This window comes from Dipodomys spectabilis, unplaced genomic scaffold, assembly GCF_019054845.1.
Source record: "Dipodomys spectabilis isolate Male_0828 unplaced genomic scaffold, ASM1905484v1 ptg000175l, whole genome shotgun sequence".
Lineage (NCBI taxonomy): Eukaryota > Metazoa > Chordata > Mammalia > Rodentia > Heteromyidae > Dipodomys > Dipodomys spectabilis.
The window spans coordinates 15,106,693-15,124,279 of NW_024870852.1; the positions used below are offsets into that span (position 1 = coordinate 15,106,693).

General features: G+C 51.3%; 1 protein-coding gene across 2 annotated transcripts in view; it reads left to right on the forward strand.

Moving 5' to 3' along the window:
• The first annotated feature begins 677 nt into the window (after nt 1-677).
• Ppp1r16b (protein phosphatase 1 regulatory subunit 16B) overlaps nt 678-17,587 on the forward strand; it is a 92,993-nt gene continuing 76,083 nt past the window's right edge. Inside the window, exon 1 of one of the 2 annotated variants that reach the window (XM_042694266.1) lies at nt 678-809. The gene's annotated coding sequence lies outside the window, so the exon portion shown is untranslated. The remainder of the gene's footprint in view (nt 810-17,587) is intronic. The other variant, XM_042694267.1, reaches the window with a different exon arrangement.

Sequence of the window (17,587 nt, forward strand, 5' to 3'; positions counted from 1 at the left end):
ACGTTGTCGCAGAGCAGGCCTACGGCTCCAGAAGCGGCGTTAACATACGTTCTGCGTTTAGCCAGAAACCTCAGGCAAGCAGCAGGGCCTGGGTCTAGGTCTACATCAGCGGGCCTCACACCACGGTGCGCGCACGTCCGCGGGCCACTTCCTTCCCCCTTCGCAGAAAGGGGACACGGTGGGAGCCCGGGTCACAGGTCACTTGTCCCCCTGTTCACACTTGCCTTGCTCTCCTCGGGTGACACACCTGCCCTCACAAACCTGGGTCTAGCTCAACACCTAGTCTGGCTCCTGGACGCGGGGATGGGGGGCGCCGGGGGCCCTCAGCCCCGGGCTGCAGTGGACCCTCAGGTAGGAGCCTGGGATCCCTGGCGCAGATCCTTTTCTGGGGTGCTGGGATCAAGGTTAACCCCAGAGGCTCCACCGTACGCATCTGTGAAATGGGAGCACGAATACATTCCGTGCGGAAGGGAAGCTGATCTTCAAGGAGAAGGATTCCCAACCTCGGCTGGCAACCTGAGCTCCTTTCAATTTTCTGCTGCGGCGGCGGCGGCTCGAATCCGAGGCCCCAGGCCGCGCGCGCCGGGACCCTTCCCCGCCCCGCGTGCGGCGGCTGGGGCGGAGCGCGCCCACCTCGCGCCCACCCCTTCCCGCGAGCCCAGGCCCCGCCCCGGGGAGGAGCCGGGAGGCGGCGCGGAGGCTCGCGGCCGAGCGCAGCCGGCTCTGTCGCCGCACCAGCAGCCGCGGCTCCGAGACCTGCAGACCCAGCCGGGGCCGGGAGCCGCCCGGGGCAGGGCTCGGGAGAGCGGGTGAGTAGCCCGGCGCCGCCGCCGCCGCCGCCGTCTCCTTCCTGGCGAGCTGCGGCCCGACCGCGCGCGGGGAGTGAGGATTTGGGCCGGGAAGGTGGGCTCAACCTGGGGTAACCTGGCTGGGGGCGAGGGGCGCTTGCACGAGGGCGGGCGTCTTGAGATACTGGGGTGGGGGTGGCGCTGGGATGGCGGGCGCTGGGCCGGGGAGTTGGTCTGGAGTGGGGGCGTCCTCGCGCGTCTGGCGTGGGGTGCGGGGGAGCTTGGGCAGGTCTTTGGCTGGGGCTGTGGTGGTCGGATCTTGGAGCCGGGAAGAGCGTTCTGTGTCCATTGCTGCCTGCCAGCGGCCGGAGCCTCCGAGCGCCCAGCACCTCCAGCGCCCAGTCTCCCAGTCCGGATGGGGGCGCCGCCCCCTCGCGTGGCAGCGCGTGGTCCCGGCTGGCGGCAGCAGGACCGACCGGCTCCTGCTCGGGTGGGCAGGCGCCCCTGGGCGCAGATCTGCCGCTCGCCTGCAGGACCTTTCAGGCTGCTCCGCCTGCCCCGGGGAGACCCGGCGCGGTGGCTCCCCAATCGCTGCACCGACCGCTCCCCGGGTCCCCGCGCGCGACTCCCGCGCGCCGGCTCCCGCAGGGAGGAGCGCCCCTGGGCGCCGAGGCCGGGGGAGAAGCCGAGCCGTGCTTCCCGAGAGGTCGCCCGGATCTAAGGAAGAGGGGGGGGTCTTCCCCAAGGTCACCCGGAGCGCCCAGATCGCCCCGGGTGGGGACGGCGTGGAGCGCGAGGCGCGGGCTACCCGCTTCCCGTCGCGGTGCGGCCTCCCTTCCTCCGTGTTCCCCAGGGCGCCCCGGCCTCGGGCTTCACGCGAGGCGCCGGTGATGCAGCGCCCGGCCCCCGGGGGCGGGTAACGGAGTCTGGGCGAGCTGTGGGTCTAGTCTGGGGGGCGGACAGCGGGGCGCAGCTGGCTCGCGCCAGGCCCGGGCCCCAGGGTTCGGCGGCACCTCGGGGGGGGCACGGAAGGAGAGGGAGGCGGCGGCGCGGCGCTGCTCGGAACCGAAAGCCGAGCCTCTTGCGCGCCCATGTGATTAGATCCCACATAATGGGTCCCTGTTTTCGCTGTCACAGCTCCCCGCGGCCCCGGAGCGCCAGGTGCGGCCTCTGAATCGCTCTCTGTGGAGGACCCGGGCGCTGGAGGTACCAGGCGCCCTGCCTCGGGGCTGTCTCCGCATAGGGCCTGCGTTCACCGCCTCGGGCCGCCGGGGTGCTCCCCGGGGTGTCCTGCCATTTGCTGCGGCTGGGGGGAGCGCGGGAGACGGGACCCTCCCTCTGCGAAGCCGCGTCAGGCTGGTCAGCCAGGCTTCTCAGCGCTGCCAGCGCGTAGCTGGCCGTGTGCTGGTGGGCGCCGCACTTGGCCCCCCGGGCCTCAGTTATCTCTTAGGAATGGGGTGAGCCGTCAGGCTGCGGGGGTGATGCGCGGCCTCGGGGCGGAGCGCTGGTGCGGTGGAGCCACCTTCGGGGCTGGTTGGAGAGGGGTGGGGCGTGTCTCTTGGGTGCGGGAGTGGGGCCCTGGTGGGCCGTTCTGGAGGGGGTCGGGGGAGTTTCCACGGCTTCCTCCCTCGGCCCTGTCACCAAAGAGCCAGCTTGCAGGAGGCGGCGGAGGGTGGGGGGGGGGGGGAGACACGGTGACTCCTTCCAGCGAGCCGCCTGCCAGCCCGCCCTTTCCCCCCACCCCCCCAGATCCTCCCTCTCTTTCTCTCCCACCTGTCATCCAAATCCCATCTCAGCCGCCTCAGTCCCTAAGATGCTGCAGGCAGGGTGTCAGCGTGATCCCTTGGGACCGAGAATGCTCTTCACTGTCAGCTGGGGTCTACCCAACAGGAGGCCCCCTCCCCACACCCCCTCGCCGGCCCCAGCCTCTGGCTTGTTTAGATTGAGGAAGACCCATTTGATCCTTCCTTCGTCTCTTTTGGTCTTGTGTGGTGACACTTGTAGCTCACGAGCCAGACTTCTGTTGTTCTCTGGACCTTCCCTTCTCTTGCCCTGGGGCAGCCAGGCTAAAGCCTGATGCCCACTCAGACTTTGCTCTCCCTGTTGAGGGAGTTGGAGCCGAGGTTAAATTCTAATCCATTTGCTAAGTCTTTGGGGGAAGCTGAGCGGCTGGGAGGGGAAGCTGAGGCAGGGTGGTGGTTTCTCCTAGGGCAGGACTTTTCTGCACAGTGTCGCTGGCCTCTTTGGAAACTTTCACCCTAGGCTCTTCTGGACTCCCAGGGGCTCAGCCAACCTGGTTTAGCAGATTGCAAAAGCTCACACACCTGGATTCAGGTACGGTGCCGGAACGCACAGCCACCCCTCCCTGATAACCATGTCCTCTTCTTCCAACCTAGCCAACCTTACTCCTCACCCCCCAGGACACTTGTAGAAGTTGTTAGACATCCTCCCAGCCCAGAGGAGGCTATAACCTTAGACCTAGCACATCTTAGAGATCAGCTTTCATGGAGGATGTGGTTGAGCCTCTCTCTAGCAGAAGGCAGCCAGTTCGAAGAACAAGGAAGCCAGGCAGGTCTAGTTGAAATGACAGATAGCTCCGAGACTGTAAGCTCTTGAGGCCCTGGGTAAAAAGCTCTTTCTCTTCCCAGCCCTAGTTTTCTTACCTGTGAAATGGGCATCATAGCAACGCCTCCTTCATGGTTTGTAAGGCTTGTGAGACCACAGCATTCAGGAAGTGCTGGAGGAGTGGAGGGAGGACCTGTAGCAGGTAGGTAGGCAGGAAGTGACTCTTCTCACTGCTGCCCCCACTTCCTGCTTTGCACTGGTTCAGTGGCATTGGTGGCCAGTGTCTCGTCTGTCTCTTGCTACAGGGGCAGGAGAAGCCTTATCTCGTGTGGGGGAGTCTTTCTCTTGTGAATGAGAGTCTGGCTTGAGCCTTTCCCCAGAGAGTCTGTGAGTAGCATCTTAGCCTTTCCCAGCTAGTTGCCATTTCCCAGGGCTCATTGATTCAGTGAGCAGACATTGAGTCCATTCCAGACCTCATGCTTAGCAAGGGGTTTTAAGACGTGCCAGGCAGTTCTAAGATCTCTTCTTCGAAGCAAAGCAGGTGTGGAGACAGATAAGGAACCCTGGGGAATCAAAGCTTCCATGGGAAGAAGATGGAGTTAGGATCAGGAGGAACAGGTGGGCTCAGGCTGCCCCCGGCATGAACCTTCACCTGGTCACAGGGTGATGATGGACAGTTTCCTTTCCTCTTGTGTAGACCAGTGCAGATGTGAGGAGAAGAGACACTGTGGTTATCAGCCCAGCTCTGGGCCTTCTAGTGCTTACTCGCAGATGTTAGTTGCTATTATGATTAGTCTATTATTACCAATAACAGGTGGGCAAAATTGGCTGCGGGAGCACATTTGAGCCCGCAGTGACAGTCTCCCAGGTGGTGGGTAACAGAGTGGGTAGGCGGCCTGTACAGGGAGAACCATGCGTGTCAGGGCACGCAGGCTGGGAAGAATGGAGTGTCTGGTGAGCTGTGGGCAGGAGTTGCAGCTGAAGCCCAGTCAGCACCAAGAGCGAAGGAGGCTGGGGCAAGAGGAAGGCCAGGAGGGAGGCAGAGGTCATCCTGCCAGTGGCTCTGAATGTTCAATGCTTGCTGACCCAAAGCAAGAGCCTGCAGTTTGTCAGGTGGCAGCTTGATCTGGAGGACTGGCTGATCACAGCACCTGTTAAAGTTCAGGATTCATTTTTTTGTGTGTGTTGGGGAAGGGCTGGTCTACATTCATCTGTCAATGTATTCCCTGTTCCCATCAGCCCAACCAGGAAGCACTGAGATCCCCTTCTTCCTGAGACACCTTTTCAACTTCTGCTTCTGGCTTTCTCTTCCTGGGACTCTTGTTTCTTCTAGGAAGGAAGACGGTATCGACTTAAGTGTCCTTACCTAACTCCTACTGATCGTGTTTTACTGAGTGACTTTCTGGATGCTAGTCAGCTCATGGTCTTCTCTTGCATTGTCCTCGAGTCCTTGCACCAGTCTAGAAGTCGATCCACCTACCCCCAATGCACAGAGGGGAAACTGAGGGACAGAGGATGAGGCCCTTTGTAAAGGACATGATACCCCCCATGTGACTCACGTCAGAGAAATTTCCAAAGATACTATGTGCTGGCCAGGTGCGGTGATGCGCACCTGTAATTCTAGCATTCAGGAGGTTGAGGCAGAAGGATGGAACATTGGAAGCCAACCTAGCCTACATAATAAAATGTCTTGTGCTGTCCTGTATCATCTTCTTCATGTTCTTTGGAAATATCCAAAACTGACAGCAGAATGGTCTGCTTCTCCTGTTCTTCACCCTTAGGTGCTAGGCTTTGGAGATGGGTCATAGTGAGGTGTTGCTCTGGGTATCTTCCTGAGTACCGTGGTGACTGTGGGAGGAGATGTTCTTGGATATCTCAGCATGCAGAATGGCATTCCTCAGCCCACTGGTATCCCACCAACATGCCTTAGTATAGGCCATTTGTAGCTTGATTGATATGGCAGGTGGTGGCCAAGCCCCCAGGTGGCCCCAGGGAGGAATGAATCTTTTAGGATGACTGCTCTCAATATCATGTGACCTCAGATCTTGCCTGTTACAGAACACATCCAAACAAAGTCTCAGATTACCCTTTGCGTAGGGGCAAAGTTTAGCTCCAAGGTTCAAATCCTGATTCTGTTTTCCACAAACTTTTGTGTCTTGGGTGATTTCTTTGCATCCTTGAGCCTCAATTTCTTCATCTGGAAATACAGACCATATGGATTATCTATCTATCTATCTGTCTGTCTGTCTGTCTGTCTATATATACACGTAAGTGTCTCTCTCTGTATATATAATGTATTTCACATACACAGTGCTGAGTTGTCTTGAGGACTTGGAATCCTAGGTAAAATGCTGGGCTTCTAAATTACAGACCTAATGTCCACCAAGTTTTTTGTTTTTGTGTATGGTACTTACCATAACTATGGTTATTTGGTTCTATTCATTGCTAGTCACTTTTCTTTTAGCCTTCTGTCTTATGTACCAGAGCCATAGTTCACAACTGGGGACAATATGCCCCCAGTAGGGATATTGACCAACATCCAAAAATGTCTTTGGTTTATCCAACCCGGTTAGGAGGGCAGAGGGGGAGGGGAGCTATTAATACCTTGTAGGTAGAGACCAGGAGTGCTGCTAAGTATTCTGTAGTGCATAGCACATCCCCTCACAACAGCAAAAACACGTATCTACTTTCCAAATGTCAGTAGTGCCAAGGTTGAGAAAAGACTACGGGGATTGCAGGTGCCCGAAGGGCAGTGACTGTGTCTGAATCATTCAGCTCTGTGGCCCCAGTTGTCCAGTGCAATATCCAGCACACGGGAGAAAATCAATATACATTAAAGGAATGAATGAGGACTTGGAAGGCTTTATGTGCCCTGGACTCCCATGATTTGGCTCATGGAACAATCTGAATGGGACAGAAGAGATTGAGAGGAATCTGAAGGATGAACAGCCTGTTGTTAATTGAGGCCAAGGACTTTGAGAGCAAGCGCTCTGATCTCCTTTCCCAGCAGGTGTGTGGGGCCCGCTTAGTATCTTCATGGTTGCTGTACAGCCTCTGCATTCTGCCCACACAGACAGACACAGGATCCACCTAGACTTGAACGAGTGGGCTGGGGCAGGGGATATAGGTGCTGACAAGAAACGCCCTGTTGACTGGACCCTTGGGATTTGCCAAGCTGGGGTGCAGCTGCCATCAGCTTCCTGTTTTTTTTCCCCTTTCTGGTAGAATGGAGGAAACTCACTGAATGGCTATTTTTCCACTGACATTTACAGCAACGTGATAGGCCTTGGATTAATGAGGTCAAGCTACAGTGTGAAATCTGCCTGATAACTTGAAGCTTGGCCAACAGGAAGACATGACTTGTTTTCTTTGGGCTGTTTGATGTTTCTCAATGGCTTTTGGGCAGGGAAGTTGGTGGAGGGGTGTGTGTGGGGACTCTATTCAAAAGAAAGCAGTGGTTGATGCCTTGGAAGTACAAGGCTGGTGTTGCCTCTTTCCCCAGTTTACTGGAAAGGCTTCTTCTAATGCAGATTTCAAAACAAATAGCTTGCTCTAGCAAAGGTTCACTTTGAGCCCTGGCTTACTTCCAGGCAACATGGACAATGTAAAGGGCCACTCTTTGTGGTGTCCACAGGGATTTGAAGGTTGGCCCTGGAGATGCTTGGACAGGTAGGTGTGCACATCCATGCGAGCTTAGTCTTACAGAGGCAGAGGTCCAAGCAGATGGCTCAAGCTGGTTCATCAACCACGTTGCCATTCCTATCCGAATGCAGAACTGGGTTTGGCAGGGCTGGAGCCGGAGCTTCTGCATTTCTGGTCGGCTTCCAGAGTGTCGTCCCATGGGTCTGTGAACCGTGGCATGTAGCAGAGGCATCTGGGAGCCCTGACACAACAGGTGAGGGTGACCCACGCAGGCATAGAAGCCATCTGTTCTGCTGGCTGTGGGTAAAGTTGCAGATGTTAGCGGTACCCCTTCACAGTGTGCCCAGGCCTGGGATTGATCAGGAGCAAAAGAGAGCTTCTAGAACATTCCAAAACATGTGTCCAGGGGCACACTGTTCTTGGGTCAACTGTTCACTTGGGATTTGTTAAGAGCACAGGACCCAGGTCCCAGCCCAGCCCACATGCATCAGAATAGGCCAGGGTGGGGCCCTGGGAATCTCTAGGTATAGAGGAGGGGAGAGGGGAGGAGGAACTGGCACCCAGTGCAGGTTCATTGCTCAGCAGGACCAGGGTTGGGTTGCAGGGCTGTGCATGTGGGGGTGGGGGGTGGAGGGATGAAGATGGGGGTGGGGTAGGGGAGTGGTGACTGAAAGCCAGGCTGCATTTTGCTTGCTAGGCTTTGCACCTTGCACAGTTGCCACTTGAAGGAAGAAGCCCCTAGTGATGATCATTAATACTTGGTACTTCATGTGAGCACGTTCAATTAAATCCTTTGGTCTACCTATCAACTCTTTATTTATTTTTGTCGGTCATGGGGCTTGAACTCTGGCCCTGGGTGATGTTCCTCAGCTCTTCAGCGGAAGACTAGCACTCTACTATTTGAGCCACTGAGCTACTTCCAGTTTTCTGAGTGGTTTATTGGAGATAAGAGTCTTACTGCCTTTCCTGCCTGGGCTGGCTTGAACCACAATCCTTATATCTCAGCCTCCTGAGTAGCTAGGATTACAGGCTTGAGCCACCAGCGCCTGGTCACCAATCATCTCTCTCTCTCTCTCTCTCTCTCTCTCTCTTTGGTTGGTCATGGGGCTTGAACTCAGGGCTTGGGTGCTGTCTTTGAGCTCTTCAGCTCAAGGCCAGGGCTCTACCACTTGAGTCATAGCGTCATAGCACCACTTCTGGCTTTTTCTGTTTATGTGGTACTGAGGGATCGAACCCAGGCCCTCATGCATGCAAGACAAGCACACTACCACTGAGCCACCTTCCCAGCCCCACCTATCAACTCTTAAAAAGTGCCAGGTAATGACCCGACTTGACTGTTCAGGATGGTGGGGCACAGAGAGGTTCAAGGCCATCTGTAAGGCTGCACAGCCAGTAAATGGCAGTGAGGATTTGAAGCCAGTTCATCTGGCTTTAAAGTCCTTGCTCTTAGTTATTACAGCTCTTTTGTGTACGTGGGGTTGTCCCTAGCCCTTCCTTCAGATTCAGGAGGCTAGCAGCAACTGTCTCCCTCAGCCTCTCATCCTCTTTAATTGCTGCCTACACACCTTCTGCAACCTTTAGTAAGTTGCTTGGCTTCCATTGCTGAGCCTCAATTTCCCCTGTGCAGAATTTTCCTGTGTAAAGTAGGAACACAACGGTAGGAGACGCACATGATTAAACACGTAGTCTTTGCCTGGCAGCGAGGATGTACGTGCTATGTGCAATGATCATTCTTGCATTGTTGTCTTTAAAGTCCCCCGGGAGTGGCTGGAGAGCGGAAGAAGTGAGCAGAGCACTGTGCCATGGTATTCCTAGAGCTGGACCATGTGCTCTTTACCAGGTGACTCATGCCCCTTCTTTACCTGGGCACTTGGTAAGGCCTCAGTGTCTGGGCCAGCCCAGTGAGTTCTCGGAATGTCTCGATCGGGTGTCTCAATCCCAACCTGGCTTGACTTCTTATCACCCAGTCACAAGTACAAGCCATGCATTCTGAACCCTACTCTCTCTAGGTCTCTTACTCCTTCCTGAGACACTGCCTGCATCTCATAGTTCTTTCTAGAACTATTGCCGTCCTCCACCTCCTGTGGGCTGGACAGAGAGGAAGCAGTCTCGCTTTGTAAACATTGCTGCTTTTCTTACAAGGACATAGGGAAGATTTCCTCACTCAAATATCATTTATTTTTTCCTTTGCCTTATAACACCAGGCTTTTGTTTCTCTATTGCTTTGTTTTATGCTTTTTAATTATGAAAAGAATACAAATGCTTTGTAAAAACCCTAACCGTACGGCAATGTGGTGGAAAATGGAAAAAAGTAAACTTTCTGAACTCTTTTCCCTAGCTTCTCATCTCCATTTGTCCAGAACTTCCTGGTTGTTTTGTGTATCTTTCCAGAAATTTCAAATTTGTAGCATATACAGATTGCTCATACAAGCTTGCTTTTATTTATTTATCTTTTTTTTTTTTTTTTTTTGGGTCTGGTCATGAGGCCTGAACTCTGGGCCTGGGCGCTGTCCCTCAGCTCTTCAGCTCAAGGCTAGTACTCTACCACTTGAGCCACAGCACCACTTCCGGCTTTTTTCTTTTTGCTTATGTGGTGCTGAGGAATTGAACCCAGGGCCTCAGGCATGCAAGGCAAGCGCTCTATCACTGAGCCACCTTCCCAGCCCTCTTTTTTTCTTTTAAATTATCTGTGGTATCTATGCCACAGTCTTTGGAGACTCCCTTTTCCAACTAATGTATCTGAGCATATCTACCTTTAACTAGATCTTCAAAGCTACATGGTATTCTAGTGATAAAAATTCACAATAAAGGGGTAACAATGTTTGATAAGAAATGTACTCATTACCTTACTTATATAACTGTAACCCTTCTGTACATTATGCATACAATAAAAAAATTAAAAATTCATGATAAACTTTATTTTGTTGTCTCTTGCCATGGTTAAAATGGTATTTCCAGTTCTTTCCTACTGCAAATGTTCAGTGCAACATCTTTAGACAATGTATATCTTTGTACTCTGATATGGTTTTAGCCATAAGGAAAATTCCTTGCAGTTTGAATTGGGTTAGATACTGCCAAATTGTCCTCCCAAGAGGCCAAACCAATTTCTATTTGTTCAGGTGTGAATGGCTGTTTGCCAGCCTTCTCCAACACTGACTATGAAATAAGTTTAATTTTTGCCAGTCTATTAGAAACAGGTTGAGCATCCTCATATGACATGCACAGGATCAAAAAGGTTATGGATTTCTTCAGAGTTTGGAATCCTTGAAGACTCAAAAGGAACTGTCATGGGGAATGAGACCTAAGCCCAAGCATGAAGCTCATTTATGTTTCATATGTGTTAAAGGTTTTTAGTATGCCTGGGTTTTGTCTGTGATATCTCACATGAGGTCTGGTAGAATTTTCCACTTACGCTTTCTGGTCAGTGTGCACAAAGCGTCTTATTTAGGTTGGGTGCTGGTGGCCCATGTCTATAACTGTAACTCCTCAGGAGGCTGAGGTCTGAGAGATGGAAGTTCAAAGCCAGCCCATATAGGAAAGTCCTGGAGACTCTTTATTTCCAACTAACCATCAAAAAGCTAGGCTGGAGGCATGGCTCAGGTAGTAGAGCACCAGCTATGAGCAAGAAAGCTGAGCAATGGTATGAGACTCTGAGTTCAAGTCTTGTCTATGTAGTGGGGGCAGGAAGTGGTGAGTGGGACTTCCTAGTTTGTCTATGGTGCTCAAAATCAAGGCCTTGTGCATGTTAAGCAAGCATGCCACAATTGAGCTACACCCTCCCACTCAGCCTGAGTAATGTTGAACGAGCGTCTTTGGTGGTTTGAGTGTTTATGAGTGGAGTTGGAGGGAGCCTGTGCAGAAACCTAGCCCGAGTTTGAAGGCAACTCTGGTTTTGGAGGGGCAAAAGGGAGCAGAAGGCTGGCTTTAGAAACCCCATACACAACTTCAGGCTCATGGGGCTTGGGTGTGGGTGGCAGAAGCAGCTGTTTACCCCCGAGGTCACAAGGAGATGTGTCTGTAGAGGAGATGCACAGGTGAAGGTACAGTGGTGAGTGAGAATCCAAGGTCAGCCAGTGTGCTGTAAAAGCATGTCCACCTCTAAAGGATAAGGTCATCTAGAATGAGATCTGTCCACTCTGGACACTTGGTGTCCACTTAGGGGACACCAAGCCTTAGCTTGGACAGACCTATCCCAGACATCTCTTCATTCACTTGGGCTATCTTTTTTTTTTTTGCCAGTCATAGGGCTTGAACTTAGTGCTGGGCACTGACCCTGAGCTTCTTTTGCTTAGGGCTAGCACTCTACCACTTGAGCCACAGCACCATTTCTGGCCTTTTCTGTGTATGTGGTACTGAGGAATGGAACCCAGGGCTTCATGCATGTTAGGCAAGCACTACCACTGAGCCACCTTCCCAGCCCCACTTGAGATATCTTTTTTTTTTTGGGGTCCAGTCATGGGGCCTGAACTCTGGGCCTGGGCGCTGTCCCTCAGCTCTTCAGCTCAAGGCTAGCGCTCTACCACTTGAGCCACAGTGCCACTTCCGCCTTTTTTCTGTTTGCTTATGTGGTGCTGAGGAATCGAACCCAGGGCCTCATGCATGCAAGGCAAGCGCTCTACCACTGAGCCACCTTCCAGCCCCTTCACTTAAGATATCTTAAGGGCAACACATGGCAAGGAGCCATGGAGAATATCATCCGAAACAGGGCTGTGGAATGAACACAGCCATTATTTGATAGCAAATCCCCTGAGCAGGGCTCACAGAGCCAGTTGCTGAGCAGGCAGAGTGGAAGAAGACTGTGAAGGGGGACAAGGCTAGCACACCCTCCATGGAAGCAAGGAAGGGGCCTGGCTCTGCTCCCAGGGGCTCTCCCCAGCAGGCTGCTGCCTTGTCTGCATTGATGCTGTAGCTCTTGCTCCAAGCCAAAGGACCTTCCCTTCTTCCCTCCCTCCCTCCCTCCCTCCCTCCCTCCTTTTCCCTTCACAGATTAAATTGCCATATATTTAATTGTCCATTGTAAGGGGTTTCATCATGGCATTTTCATACATACATGGAACATTCTTGATCGTAGTCATCCTCTCTATTACTCTTTTAAAAAATTGTTCTCCTTCATTTTTGGCAGTACTGGGGTTTGAACACAGGACCGCACACTTTCTGGGCAACAGCTCTAGCATTTGAGCCACTCCCCCAATAAATACTATTACTCTTTTATCCACCCCCTCTCTTTAATTTCTTTCCTTATTTGTTTTTTATGCCGTGTGTTGCCCTTAAGCTATCCCAAGGTGATGTATGTTGTAGTTACGTAAGTCAGGTAATGAGTATATTTCTTTTTAAACAATATCACCCCTTCCTTTGTTCTCTCGGCCTCTTCCTCCCATATCCCCCTCCCCCATCATGTTCAACATAGTGTCTAGTGGGGACCACTGCTGCATTGGTTTACCCTGTGTGCCTCAACCCCTAGCTTTCTTAAATGTTCCCCCCTCAATCCCCCTCCCGCCCCATGCTTAAAGTTTTTTTTTTGAGATAAGATCTCCCCATGTGGCCCAAGCTGTCTGAACTCCTGACCTCCTGACCCTCCTGCCACAGCCTCCTGAGTGCTGGGATTACAGGCTGGTACAACCACAGCCGGCCAAGGCCCTCTTCACCTGCTGTGGTCTGACAGATCTGTTGGAATGTCTCGGTGAATTTGAGGTCTTTTGGCCTCCCACTTATGAAATAACTGCTGTGTGCTGGGAGGCAGTGGGGGAACGTCACATGTCCCTTGTCTTCAAAGTGCATCCAGTCAGATGGAGGAGGCCAGTCCAACAATTCCTCAGCGCAGTGTTGAATGTCATGTTAGAGATACAGTGAAAATCCTCCGAACTAGAGATGGGAAAGAAATGTGTTTGGCTCAGGGCAGAGGAAGAGCAGTGAGACCAGGCTGTGTATGAGGTGTAAGGCTAGCCCCAAGTGCCGCCTGGACCACACTTAAGGGCCACATTATCGGCATAACCCTTGAGATGGCCGTCAGAGAACAGAGGAGAGAAAGCCTGCAGGTGGGAGTGAGTGCTGGTGTGCACATTGTGTGGGCTTAGCAGGAGGGTCTGGGTTCAAATCCAACACCTGCCTACTCACCTCTTGTGACCTTGGACATGTTAAGATGAGGCTCCCTACTGGGTGCTCACAAGTAGCTCCCACCTGTAGTCATTGCTACTTGCCACTCAGGAGGCTGAGATCTGAGGATCTGGGTGGGAAGCTTGCTCAGGCAGATAAATCTAAGAGAGTCCCCCCCCCCCCCCACATTAACTAACAAATATACCAGAAATGGAGGTGTAACTCGTGGTAGAGCAGCAGCCCTGAGTGAAAAGCAAGCAAAAGTACAGGCTCTGAGTTCAAGCTCCAATATCAATATACACACAGACACACACAGACTCTCTCTCTCTCTCTCTCTCTCTCTCTCTCTCTCTCTCTCTCCCTCTGGGGCACTCTTTCCTAACCTGTTCATGGGGGATAAGGATACTTGATTTTCAGACCCGTTGTGGAGATTAAAGGCAACTTCTGATAGTATTTGGCACACAGAGTCTGAGCAAATGGTGACGACTGCTGCACAGGTGTGAATCCATCAGGCTGGCTCTCTGTTGCTGGAAACCCCGCTATTTATGGCTTGGAGGTGGGAGGAGGGAGGTGAGGAGGGCGAGAGGGAAATGAAAATGTCAGGGTCACAGACACAGTACCGGCTGACAGGGGCTTGTGACTCCACTCCGTCTGCTGGAGACATTCTCGCACAAGTCCCTGTAAGAGATACAGACTTGAAGCAGACTTGAGGCGGCGAGTAGAAACAGGGAGTAGGGCCTCCTCAGGTCTACTCAAAGATTGGCATTAGCATTATAAAGTCCTGCAGTCCGGTCGACTGGAGAGGCTGTTTAACACCAAGGTTGAGAACCAGGGCTTCTGTGTCAAAACCAATCTGAACCGGCTTTCTGGTTCCACTGCACCCTGTCTCAGTGGTCTTGGGCAGTTCCGGAACCCCACAATGCTTCAGGCCAAATCCTCTGTGGAGAGGGAGTTAATAGTACCTTTCTCAGAGGCGGGCGTGAGGACTAAGAAAAGCACTTAGCTCAGCTCCAAGGAATACAGTCAGTGTCCGACAAAAGTTGATAATTATAACGGGGAAATATATCATTTAATGGTGGGCTACTTAACATCCTGGGGCGCTACAGAAAAGACTTTGCTTTAGACTTTCTGGGGAAGGAGTAGCCCCCAGAGCTCTAAGAAAGAGTAAGGAGGTTCTGTGCCAAGTTCTGACACAGCGCTTCTCTGGGGCACATCACACCCACTGGAGCAGCCTTTAGAAATGTCAGTTCCTGGGGACCAGTGAACCAAGTCTGTTGACCAGTGACCCTCAAACATCAGTATTTTTTTTTTTTGCATGAAATGATTTATGATGGAAAAAACAAGCACAGAAAAGGATATAAATCCTAAGTGAATAATTTTTTTTTTAACAAACCGAATGTGCCCATAAAACCACTTCCCTGTTCAAGATGTAGAATGTTGCCGGTGCCCCAGGCCCTGAGCCCCCTGTCCTTCCCTGTTGTACCCCCACCTTAAAGTGACCCTCCCACTGGGTTGAATTTCACCCAAATGGAATCACCGACTCTGAATATTTTTGTGTGTTTGAAAACTTTCAGCTAGCCTGGTAAGAACCACCCATTGTCCAGGGGGATTGTATATTGTTCATTCTGGTTGCTGTACAATGTTCCATTGTGGGACTGAAGCATTTCCCGCCCCCTCCCCCACCCTGAGCTGTTGTTGATGGGCGTTTTGGATTGTTGATACTTTGGCTCTGTTACAAATAGCGCTGTTAATGCCTTTCAGGGGATGTGTGTAAAGATTTCTGCTAGGTATATTATTCTCAGGAGGGAAATTGCTGGGTTCTAGGTTCAGGTTTACAAAGATTGCTGAGCAGTTTTTTTGTTTTTTGTTTTTTTTTAAAGTGGTTGTAGCAATTTATATTACTGCGCAGTGTATGTACTTGCCCAAGAGTGTGTATTTTCCATTTTGGCCATTCTGGTAGCTATGTAGTGGTCTCGCTCTGTGGTCTATAGTGTTCAGGAAAGCCTAATGCAGAGCTGAGATTGAGAACCTTTTTCCTAATACCTTTTGAAAACTGGCAGTGGAACTAGAAAAGGAGATGCTATAATATATATATATATATTTTTTTTGTCAGTCATGGGGCTTGAACTCTGGGTCTGGGCTGTCGCTCAGCTCTTCAGCTCAAGGCAAGCACTCTACCATTTGAGCCACAGCACTACTTTCGGCTTTTTCTGCTTATGTGGTGCTGAGGAATCGAACCCAGGGCCTCGTGCATGCAAGGCAAGCACTCTACCGCTGAGTCACCTTCCCAGCCCATATATATATATATATATATATATATATATATATATATATATATATATATATATATATATATAGTTGTTGTTGTTGTTGTTGTTGGTTGTGGGGCCTGAACTCTGGGCCTGGGCGCTGTCCCTCAGCTCTTCAGCTCAAGGCTAGTGCTCTACCACTTGAGCCATAGCACCACTTCCAGCTTTTTCTGCTCATGTGGTACTGAGGAACCAAACATAGGGCCTCATGCATGCAAAGCAAGCACTCTACCACTGAGCCACCTTCCCAGACTCATATAATGTTTAGAGGAAGCTTTCCCACCCCTACTTCTGTACTACTAGGCAGGCATTCTACCACTCAAACTTGTACCTTCAATCCTTGTAGCCAGAGCTTTTTGTGGCCTTATCCTAGCTGATCAGGATGTGGAAGGAGAAAGTTGAGGAGAATCCAACCTGCTGGTTGGGTCCTTGTTCCTGTGTTCTTTGGGGAGGGCCATGGCTCATCAGGAGTGTTCTGAATGGTAACTTCAGATATAGTACCATGAAGCTCCAGAAGATAGCCATGGATGAGTTCAGTCTCTTCTTCTAACTTAAGACTTTAACTTAAGGAAATGGAGCTGCGGCTCAAGTGATAGGGTGCCAGCCTTGTGTAGAAAGAGCTAAGGGACAATGCCCAGGCCCTGCATTCAAGTCATAATACTGGAGGGATGAAGAAAAGGAGAAGGCAAGACCTGAAAGCAATGGGAAGATACTAGAAGTAACTAATTGTGTGTGTGTGTGTGTGTGTGTGTGTTGGTACTGGGGCTTGAATGCAGGGCCTCAGCTGTCCCTTACCTTTTTCTTTCAAAGCTAATGCCTTGTCGCTTGAGCCCCTGCTCCATTTCCAGTGTTTTGGTGGTTAATTGGAGGTAAGAGTGTCACAAACTTCCCTGCCTAGACTCAGATCTCAAGCTGTTGAGTAGCTGAGATTATGGGTATAAACAGCAGTTAATAAAAAGTGAACGTGGGCAGGATTTTAACACAGAACGGAACTTTATTCTAACCGTAGCACCGCTTTCATGAGATGGCTTTTGGCTTATGGGGACTTTATATGTTCAAAGAGAATGAAGCTGGTCAGAAGGAAGTTTGCTTGGAGTTCTGGCCACCCAAGGAGAGAATGAAAAGGAAGGAACTTGGGCGAGAGATCAAAGGGGAGGGGCAGAGGGACATCACACAGCCTGCTGCAGCAAGCTTCCCTGCAGAGCAACCTGGAAGGTCACATCCAACACCGAGAGACTTCAAAACCTGCAGACTGGATGAGGATGCCATTTTACCAAACTACTGAGCATCTTGAAACTTACTGATTTTTCTTTTTACTAGTAACAGTGTCATCTCCCAGACAAGAGAGAAGTGAGGACAGGTACTGGTTTGGGAACTGTTGGGTGAAGAGGATCTGAAAAAACACTCACCAAAAAGAGCATACTGGTCACAGGGGCTGAGCCCTTAGGGGTTTGGAAAGTACATGTGATGAGATTCTCAGAATGAGATTCATTTATTTCCTGCTTAAGATCTAGAAGCAATGACAGCCCCTACAGTAAGGGGAGTTATGACTTTAATCAGTTTTTCCTCCCCCACCCCCCTCTTTTGTTTTGACGGCACTGGCCTTTGAATGTCTCAGAGTTGCAAGGCAGATGCTCTACCTCCTTTTTTTTTTTGGCATTGGATATTTTGAGATAGGGTCTTTATTTTTGCCCGAGATCTGATGAGGCTTCTTGCCTTCACTGGGATGCTAGGCATGTGCTACTACACTTAAGAGTCTTCAAGCTTTTTTTGCCCAGGCTGGCCTAGAATCACGATCCTCCCAATCTCAGCCTCCTAAAGGGTTAAGGTTATAGGCTGAGCCACTGTGCCTGGCAATCTGAGGTGTTCTTGATTCTCTTTCTCTCTCTTGCTCCCTCTTTTTATTTTTTGCAAGTGCTGGAGACTGAACCCAGGGCTTTTTACATATTAGACAAGTACTACATTACTGAGCTTTATTGTCAGTCCTTTGAGACAAATTCTATGTGAACCTAGGCTGCCCTCAAATTGGTGATTCTCCTCCCTTTGCCTCCAGAGAGGTGGCATTACAGGCTTATGCAACTATACCTCGCTTTGTTATTGGCTCTTGTCTACCATAGAGGCAATGGTGATTCTGTGTCATGATATCCTAGAATCTGAGGGGCCCTTTCACCATGTTTGATAGAATTCTAG